Source organism: Lactuca virosa, chromosome 7 (assembly GCF_052849685.1).
Source record: "Lactuca virosa cultivar CGN04683 chromosome 7, Lactuca_virosa_CGN04683_v6, whole genome shotgun sequence".
Lineage (NCBI taxonomy): Eukaryota > Viridiplantae > Streptophyta > Magnoliopsida > Asterales > Asteraceae > Lactuca > Lactuca virosa.
Window position 1 is genome coordinate 54452466 of NC_136432.1, and position 10919 is coordinate 54463384.

The window sequence follows — 10919 nt, forward strand, 5'->3', positions numbered from 1 at the left end:
TTGCTAAAGCTAATTTAGGTCTTGATACACAAATGGAAACTTCATACGTCATATCTCAAAAAGTAAGTATTACATTTATGGCTATTATATACAATGTTGTTTTCTTTCTTGAGAATGGAGTGTATTCTTTTTAATCCCATCATGATTTACAGTTGATTATGGAATGGATTGAGATGTTGAGGTGGTTATGTGAAATGTTTTTGTATTAACAACCTTCAACACATTATAATACATTTTATTTGATTTAAGATATTCATATATATTTACTTCTAGATTTCCATGTAGACTATTCCAAAGCAACTTTGAATGTAAGCTTGGGCGGGCAAATTGATTTTGATTATGATTAACTGATGTCAAATTATGTATTTTTCCATGGATTGAAGATAATTAATGAGATGTTCCATGTTGGTGGTCAAATGAAACCATGTAAAGGGAGATGCAACACTGATGTTATCTTTCAAGCATTTTAAGGTAAAAATATTGCTTAAATCGAAGCATTTTAAATTAGAGATTATTCTTTGTTTGTAGAAGGTTTGTATCAATATATAACCATCTTTGAATTTTAGTATCTACAAAGGGTCTAATTGTCAATTTGAGATTTGAATATAGAAATTATTCTTAAGTTGACTGTGATATTTGATTATATTGTTGATTGGACGTTGAAGTTCCCTTCACATGAATCAAGTGTTGGTGTTTATTTCAAATTTAAAAGCTAACTATTTTATAAAATTTATGTTAATGAACTTCTGCTATAGAAAATGAGATATGATAAATGTATCCGTTGTTTTGAATAGCTATTCTTCGGTATATAGCTCTTTCAGCATATTCCATGTTTCTATAAAATTTACGTTTGTTGATCTTCTGTTGAGGATGTAACCATATCAATTGCACCGGAACAAACTTTTAAACCCTTAAAAAACTACTAATTTTTAGACCTTAAAGAACTGAGGTTACTAAGTGGAATTAAACTGAAAGTTGGTTAATAAGTTTAAAAAGGCAATGTTATTGTTATTTATTTTTTATTCTTAACTATAAATAAATCTTTATATATTTATATGTAATGTAGCATGCTTCGAGACAAATATATATTTCAAAAATATAAAGGGGTAATATTATCATATAAATCAATTCTACACATTAATAAATATTGTGTTTTCAACTATTTATTTTTTCAGCATGTCCCCAAATGTCTTCAATTTAAGAGATTTGAAACGTTATTTTATTTTTAAATATATTTTCCTATATTATTTCAAATAATTATACAAATTTTTAAAAATCCATATGATAGATTTGAGATATCCAAATTTATCTTCGAAATTTAAAATATATGTTTATCTAGATTTATATTCTAAATTTAAAACATATGTTTATCCTATTAAAAAGTATATAAAAAGTGTTAGCAAATTTATGATTAATGACTATTTTTGTTATTATCTATATTATTTTAATTTATCAATCCTATAACACAGGAGTTTTAAAGATGATAATTTGACCAATAAAACTTTCAATATTATATCTAAATAAGTGTTTCAAAATCTATGTTAAAATACTCTATTTATTTTACTTATCACGTTAATTCACGTTTCTTACGATCCAAAATACCCCACATTTTTATGTTCACATTTAATATTCTTTTTAGAGTAAATTACACGAATGGTCCCTATGGTTTAGGGTAATTTGCGCATTTGGCCCTAACTTATTTTTTTTAACTCGGAAGGTCCCTATTATTTATTTTTGTTATGAGCTTGGTCATTGTCTTACCTAAAAAAACTATTTTTCTCTTAATTTTTTAATTTATTTAAATTAACACACCCCCAACCCCACTCTCCTCACCTTACCTTATCTACCTCATTATTTTTCCCTATTTAAATAATAGTATTTTTAGGTAAGACGGGGACCAAGCGTGTAACAAAAACAAATAGTAGGGACCAAACGCGTAACAAAAACAAACAGTAGGGACCTTCCAAATTAAAAAAATAAGTTAGGAACCAAGTACGCAAATTACTCTTCTTTTTATCTATATAATAATTGTAAACATATCAACCGTGTTTTACACGGGTTATAACCTAGTATATATATATATATATATATATATATATATATATATATATATATATATATATATATAAATGTTTAATAGAGAACCATTATTAATCAAGGAACCCAATCCAAAGCGTCGAATTTAAAGCGATCAACGGCAAAATGAAGAGTTGTAAACTTTTATAATAGACGCACATGTACCAGATTATAACAAAACTCACTTCCTTTTTTTCATTTAAAATTTTTTTTAGGCCAAGTTTTTTATCGAAAAAAAAACCGAATATACCGTTGTTCACGATTTTTCGTTTTCTTTCTATAGAGATCCATGATAATATATAAAAAACGAACTTTTTTTTTTGAAAAAAACTCACTTAATTTTATTAGTTTTTTCAATATTTAAGTTTATTTTTATAAAAAAAAAAAACTAATTATACCAAAAATATTAATTTTTTGTACTCTATTAATAAACATCAACACCGATTAACAAAAAATAACCTTGAACAGTGTAGATTCACACTGTGAATCTAAACTGTAAATATTTCAATTTTTAACATTCACAATATGAAAAATCTCGGATAGTTCAGATTCACATTGTGAATCTGAATTACTATTATACACACTGTGAATCTGGAAAGATTCACAAAAAAAACCCTCGATCAATATAGATTCATAACATTCACAATGTGAAAAAGTTCCAATCAGTTCAGATTCACACTATGAATCTGACTTATTATTATGCACACTGTGAATTTTTGAAGGTTCACAATGTGAATCTGAACAGGTTTACAATATGAATCTAAACAGGTTCACAATGTGAATCTGAACTGAAATATCGTTTTTTTTTAATATTTTTTTTAACATGAATATGAATCTATATTTAAAAAGTACAAAAAATATGAATTTTGATATATTTATTAATTTTTTTTCTATAAAAAATAGACCTTAATTTTTTTCATCAAAGAAAATGAAGTGAATTTTTTTCGAAAAAAAAAGTTCGTTTTTATATATCATCATGGATCTCTATGGAAAGAGGACGAAAAATCGTGAACAACGGTATATTCGGTTTTTTTTTTCGATAAAAAACACGGCCTAAAAAAAATTATAAACGAAAAAAAGTGGTGACATTTTTTGTAAATGATGGATTTTTTGGTATAATCCTATGTGTGTAAGTCCAATGTAAAAATGTACATCTATTTCCTTGGCCGTTGATCGTTATGATTTCCGACGTTCACGATTTGTTCCTTGGTTCTTTGGTTAATTATGGTTCTCTATTGAACTCACCATATATATATATATATATATATATATATATATATATATATATATATATATATATATATATATGGTGAGGTTCAATAGAGAACCATAATTAACAAAGAACCAAAGAACCAATCGTGAGCGTCGGAAATCTTCATGATCAACGGCCAAGGAAATAGATATACACTTTTATATTGGACGCACACACACCGGGTTATACCATATAGATCAATGTTGATATATAAAAATGTTTTTTTTTTCGAAAAAAACTCACTTCATTTTGTTAGTTTTTCAATATTTAAGTTTATTTTTATAAAAAAAAACTAATTATACCAAAAATATTAATTTTTTGTACTCTATTGATAAACATTAACACCGACTAAAAAAAAAGAAAAAAAACCTCGAACAGTGTAGATTCACACTGTGAATCTAAACTGTAAATATTTCAATTTTCAACATTCACAATGTGAAAAAGCTCGATCAGTTCAGATTCACATTATAAATCTGACTTACTATTATGCACACTGTGAATCTGAAAATGTTCAAAAAAAAAAACCTCGATCAGTATAGATTCACACTGTGAATATAAACTGTTAATATTTCAATTTTCAATATTCACAATGTGAAAAAGCTCGATCAGTTCATATTCACACTGTGAATCTGACTTACTATTATACGCACTGTGAATCTAAGAATGTTCAGAATGTGAATCTAAACAGGTTTACAATATGAATATGAACAGGTTCACAATGTGAATCTGAATTGAAATCTCGTTTTTTTTACATGAGTATGAATCTATGTTTAAAAAATACAAAAAAACATGAATTTTGATATATTTATTAATTTTTTTCTATAAAAATATAGACATTAACTTTTCAACAAAGAAAATGAAGTGAGTTTTTTTCGAAAAAAAATGTTCGTTTTTTATATATCATCATGGATCTCTTTGGAAAGAAGACGGAAAATCGTGAACAACGGTATACTCGGTTTTTTTTTGATAAGAAACATGTACTAAAAAAAAATTTAAACGAAAAAAAGGGTTTTGTTATAACTCGGTGCATGTGCGTCTATTGTAAAAGTCTACAACCTTTCCTTTTGCCGTTGATCGCTTTAAATTTCGACGCTTTGGATTGGTTTCTTGGTTCTTTGATTAATAATCGTTTTCTATTGAACTTTTCCTTTTATATATATATATATATATATATATATATATATATATATATATATATATATATGGTTCCGATGAGGACTCTCTTTAAAATGAGGACTTATAAGGACATCTTAAAAAATTCAAAAAAAATACAAATCATAAAATTGAGCATAGTAACTTATGTAGAAGAAAAAAAAATTAGAAAAAAAATTGCATCATTAAAATTGAATCATGGATCATAAAAATGATCAAACTTCAATTTTAATGATCCAAATTTTTTTTTTCCATTTTTTTCCCTTTTATATAGTATTATGCTCGATTTTATGATTTGTATTTTTTTTTAATTTTTTTAAGGTGTCCTCACTTTAAAAAGAGTCATCTCCCGATCTTCTCTCTCTCTGTATATATATATATATATATATATATATATATATATATATATATATATATATATATATATATATATATTGAACCGGCAAATCTAATCTAACAACACCTATTCCACCTATGTCCACGACGGAACTTGAACCCTCGACCTCAAAAAGGGAGGACATCACCTAATACCGCTGGGCTACAAGCCCTTTGGTATATACCATGTCAGATTTTGCCACTTGTCAACATTTCACACATTCACAAAAAATCCAGAATTTTAAATATGTGATATTAATACAAAATCGTTTGAATAAATAGATAACTAATCACTTAAATACCATTTAATACTTGTCTTCCAATAGTTTCGGTGGTCAAATTAAATCATTAAGCATTCCATAATAACTTTCAAAAAAAATAAACGGATTTTATTTTGATTGCATTCCATAATTTTTTGCTTTCAAGTTTTATCATCCCAACATTTCAGGGATTCTCAAAATCTTTTGTAATCAGACTCCATATATTGAAACCATATATTGAAACCAATACATATTTTCTTCCCTTCTCTCTTAAACTTAAACTGTTCCAAACCTTCTACGAGTTCCGTATTTTGTATCGGTCATCTTCCAATCGGTTCGTCCATAGGCTTCAACCTTCAGTCTCCATTAGGTACATATCTAATCTGTTACTTTAACGTTTCTGGGAAAAAAAATATAAACTTTTCTTTGAATACAGATGAACATAATTTATCTGTTATTTTAACGTTTCAAAATAAAAAATACAACGATTTATGGCGACAATCCAGATTGGTATACTTGTATTAAGATCATAGGTTGGCAGGACCAGTCAACGGTTCAATTGGCTAAAGAAAACACAAGATTTACGAAATTAATCTTTCTACTGGTTTATGGAGTTATGAAAACTATCTTCAATTTTTTTATTATTTGGTCAGTTTGATTTCTGGAATCTATTTTTTTACTTTTTGGTAATTTTGAAATTTATTATTATCAGCTTAACTAATTACATGTATTTCTCAACTAACACATCAAAGTTTTCATAATTCATTTTAATTGTTTTCTATTTATTTGCATTTCAATTCAATATCTTATATTTTACTACATTTGTGCACTGTTTACTTTCAGCATAATGTCTATTCCAACCATCACCTACATGAATGACATTGGTGTGGTATCACCTGATACCACATTTAAAGTACGAATACTCAGCTTGTGGAACTTCATTCCAAAATCAAAGAAACAAATCTTATCCATCGAAATGATTCTTATGGATGAAAAGGTTGCTTTCAATAATTTACTGACCTTCTTATTATACAAACCTTTAGTTATATTTTTATTATATCATTTACTAACATTCTTATTTCCTTTGTAGGGAACTAAGATACAAGGGCGTGTTTTCAGTAGTCAGTTCCACAGGTTCCAACATCTTCTAAATGTTGTAGACACTTTAATGATAAAGAATCCTAACATGGCTGAGAAACAAGAAGGTTTTAATATTACTGGACAAGACCAGCAAATTGTGTTGCAATGGAATACTATTGTTAAGAGATGTACTGATTTTATGGGTCCAGTTCATAGTTTTGTGTTTGTTGATTTTGCCTCGATTTTACAACAACAATGTCCTACAAATTCATGTTTTGGTAAGTTTTTTTACTTCACTTTTTTAATTACCTTATGAAACCTTATAAGTCATATTAATCTTTTTATGATTCTTAGATGTAAACGACCATATCGTGTCACGTGGTGATCTTGATTCATCTAACTCGAATCAATCAAAACACAACATCAAGTTGACTTTAAGTGATTTAGAGTCAGATCTTTACCCTTTACTTTTTTTAATGTATATGTTATTTATTATGTAAAACTTTTACTTCATTATTGCAGTGGAACCGACCTTAGGGTTACTTTGTTTGGTTTTCAAGCCCATCAGCTAAGTGATTTTTTTGACAAATAACACAGATGTATCTTGTGTTATCATAATCGTCCAGTTTGTTGCCCTCAATGTTTGTAATGGTTTGTGATAATATTATATATTTTTTAATTTTGGAAAATAAAATATTTGTTATTTATTTTTTTTCTTTATCAGAGCGTGTTTTAGTACAATCTTTGATTTTTCTAAGTTGTTTGTTAATGTTGATATTCTTGAGATTAACGAGTACCGAAAAAGGTTAGTTGCATTGTTATAATTTATTGTTAATGCCCTAACATAAATAACTACTAATCTTCATCTTTACATTTTAATATATTTATTACGTAATACAGGTTGGTGGGTGTCGATGGGATTAAGAAATCTGAAAGTAGTATTACTGAACTACGAAGTCAAACTTTTTCATCCGATCATTGGTTTCAAAGTGATTTTGAAATAAAAAATGTATGTGATGTCGTCCAACCAATGAAGGTATATTATATCAATATACTTTATTGTTTTCTTTTTCAACTATTTACATTTCACATATTCTTTCTAATTGATCTACTTTTGTCTTTTGTTACAGACATGTAAGTTTATTTTGATTGGAACAAGCAAGGGTATCCGACAAGACCATGAGTGGTATTATAATGCTTGCATTAAATGTGGGAAGAAGTGCACAAAGATTTACAATATACATCATGCCTTTGATTCCCAGAAATGAATTTCTCACTTAACAACATTTAAGTGTAAAAATGACCTATGCAACTTGCCACTTGTGAAGAAAAAAGAAAAGTATTTAAAACAACATTGACTATTAAAATTGGAATCTTTAAAATAGATAATTGTCTAATCTGTTGATAATAACTTTTTTCCTACAGGTTTCTGATCCCTATCAATGTTCAAGATGGTACAGGGACGGTTCATTGACACTTTTTGATACATTAGCAATGAAAATGTTGGATTTAAATGCGACTGATTTAGTCAAAATAGTGAAGGAGGTATAATCTATTTTCTATTTCGGTTTTAAACGCAAGTGATTTACTCAACAATAGTGAAGGAGGTATATCAAATTTACTTAACAAAGGCAGCTTTCTTGGTTGAAGTTACACCTTACAATGAACAAAACTCGGCCAACTTTTATTCTATTAACAAAATTACTGAAGATGCTGGAATAATTTTTGAGTTGGAGAGCAAAGTAGAATCTTTGGTATATACTTTAACTCCAATGATATTTAATTCCATTGTATTTTGCTACCTGACTAACCTTTATCTTGACATATTATTATGATTGACATATTATTATGAAGGGTGGTGGATCCCAATCATATAATCAACAAACCGATGTGTCATTTTCGGATGAGATAAAAGTTGTAAATGTATATATTATATTATTATTTTATTACATTATAATATACATCGTCCCACTTTAATATATTGATGAATATATTTAACATTTACTAATGCTTAATTACAAGTAACCGAGCATTATTTTTTCACTTTTAGGACTGTACTTCTCAAACAGGAGATAATGTAACTCCTTCTACTTTAGAAAAATCAACCGCGACATCACCTATTAAGACGTTTAACAACTCCATTGATCTAAAGCGCGATTTGAATGAGGTGTATGATGTTGATTCACCGGGATGTTTTATCAACTTCGAAGCCAAAAAGATTGTCATCCGGTGAAAAGACTCCTCTTTTGGTTCCAAAAACAGAGAAGTAGAGAGCGGTATTGTTTTTTATATTTCGTGAATTATTTTGGTGGTTTGTGTTTTGATTGTTTTCATGTTTGCGGTTTTTGATATTTTGGATAATTGTTTTTACATGGTTGTTGGTTGTTTTTTTCGACCGTATCAATTTGGAACATGTACTTTAAATGTTTCTGGTTTTTGGATTTTTTTGGAGTATTTGCTTATTTCTTTCATGTTTAATTACTTTGTTCTATTTGTTCATGGCTTTTGATTGAATAGTATTTGATTACATATAACAAGGCATCTGAAAAATTCCTAAACAATCAATGAAAAAATAATCTTAATAAATTTATAAACTACTAAAAACTTGTGTTAAAGTAATTTATATGGAAGTAAATTAGTTACCCTACACATCTCATCATTAGGTTCATTGTTTATGAATTTAGTTGACTGAATAAACTTGATCATCTCAACAGAAACATAAAGGGAAATTGGAATGATTGGTGGATTGAGAGTACTCAATGGTAAAATCGACCAAATTAAGGCCAAAATTGAAAAAACAATTCAGCAAATAGGTGTTTATGTTGAAAAAAAGACGTTTTTATTTGTCAAAAAATTGAAGTAGATTGTATAGTTTGATAACATAAAAGTACATCTTTAAAAAACATATGCAACCCACATAAATTATATAATTGACATCATAAACATATAAACATTTCACACCTTCACAAAAAATCTGGAATTGTTATTATGTGATATTAATACAAATTCGTTTAAATAAGTAAATAACTAAATGTTTAATAGCATTTAATACCTATCTTCCAATAGGTTTGGTGGTCAAACGATTTCAAAGCATTCCATAATAAATTAAAAAATAAAAAAAACGGATTTTATTTTGATTGCATTCCATAATTTCCTGTTTTCAACTTTTATCATCCCAACATTTTAGGGATTTTCAAAATCTTTTGTAATCTGTTATTTTTCAAGTTTAAATCAATTATAAACAAAGGAAACTTTGATTTTCTACCATTATGCTAATATTGTTTACACCATAAGAGGAAAAGTTGACCATATCAAAGGTAAAACTACATATACAGATTATGTTTCCACTCCAAGTCAATTCTTTAAATAGAAAGTCAACATCCATGATAATGAATAGTGGCTTCATCTTCAAGGGTAAAATCGACCAAATTAATGCCAAAATTGGGAAAACAATTAAGTACATAGGCTTCATATGTTGAAAAAAATACGTTTTTATTTGTCAAAAAATTGTAGTAGCATACAACCATAAACAAAATACAATATTAATGTTCATACTAGCATACAACCCACGTAAAAGTACAAACCCAACACATTCTAAATGTTAATGTTCATACTAGCATATAACCATAAACAAAATGTTATATATACTAAAAACCTAACACATATTGTTCAAATATTACGACCAAAAAACATTGTAAATATTGTTCATAACCAAAAAACAAACATTCATACCATTGAAAACATAGAATCCACCTACAAACACAAAAGCACATACCTGAATCAGTTGACATAATCTTCAACACCTTCAACCCCTTCTGTAACAGAACACCTGCTCCTTGGTATATTGCAGGGCTACTTTCATCTTTTCGGTTCTAATCCAAACGCCAAATTGATCATACATGAACCTCTGAGCATCCCACAATGAAACTGATGGATTCTGATTCACAAATGCAAGCAACAGTTTTGAAAGATAATTGTTTGAAGCAAAGTTTAGAGTATTTGGGTAAAACTGAGAAACAGAGGACATATAATGTTCAACGTAAATCTGTTGAATGACATGGAATCCATCGTCGTGAACTTTTTCTATGAATGGAATTATATCATTTTCATTATGAAGTCGATTTAGTCCAACATCCAAAGGAGCCATATCGACATAAGAGTAGCAGAATACACGTGAAGGATCATAACCCAAACGACGGATCATCATACGGAGGTGTGCAAAGGAGAAATAAACTATATTGACATGGTCAATATAGTCAACATACCCACCAATGTACGATCTTTCTGGTGAGTAGTGAAACCGACCTCCATGTTTGATATGGATCGAAAAGTATATGTTGTTTGTTTCTCCTGAAAAAAAAATGAGTTAATGTAAAATATAGACGTAAATCTTCAAATATAATATCAAATATTAACATTATTCATACCATAGAGTTCTACAAGATCCAGAAACTCAGATGAATCACGGATATTCCATGTGGTAACTTGATTTGCCACTAGAGAAGTTTGTAGAAGATGAAACGAGTTTGGGGGATAATCGATTAGTGCATCGGGTGTGATCTTATAGCAGGGTTAAAAGGAAGTTTATACACAATTCATTATTACTTCTATTGATTTGAAAGGTGTAATGTGTAATTATTATTATAGAAGATACAAAATTTGACAGTTATCTTATCTATATAAAATCATCACATTATTTTGATATGAACTGTTAGTGGCAATGT

The 10919-nt window shown here is 28.0% G+C and overlaps 1 long non-coding RNA gene across 1 annotated transcript; it reads right to left on the reverse strand.

Moving 5' to 3' along the window:
• Positions 1-10011: 10011 nt before the first annotated feature.
• On the reverse strand, positions 10012-10710 carry LOC145123952 (uncharacterized). Its single transcript, XR_013715418.1, has 3 exons — positions 10623-10710; positions 10465-10545; positions 10012-10132 (listed from the first exon to the last, which is right to left on the reverse strand). It is a non-coding gene; the product is annotated as an uncharacterized LOC145123952 (long non-coding RNA).
• Positions 10711-10919: the final 209 nt, after the last annotated feature.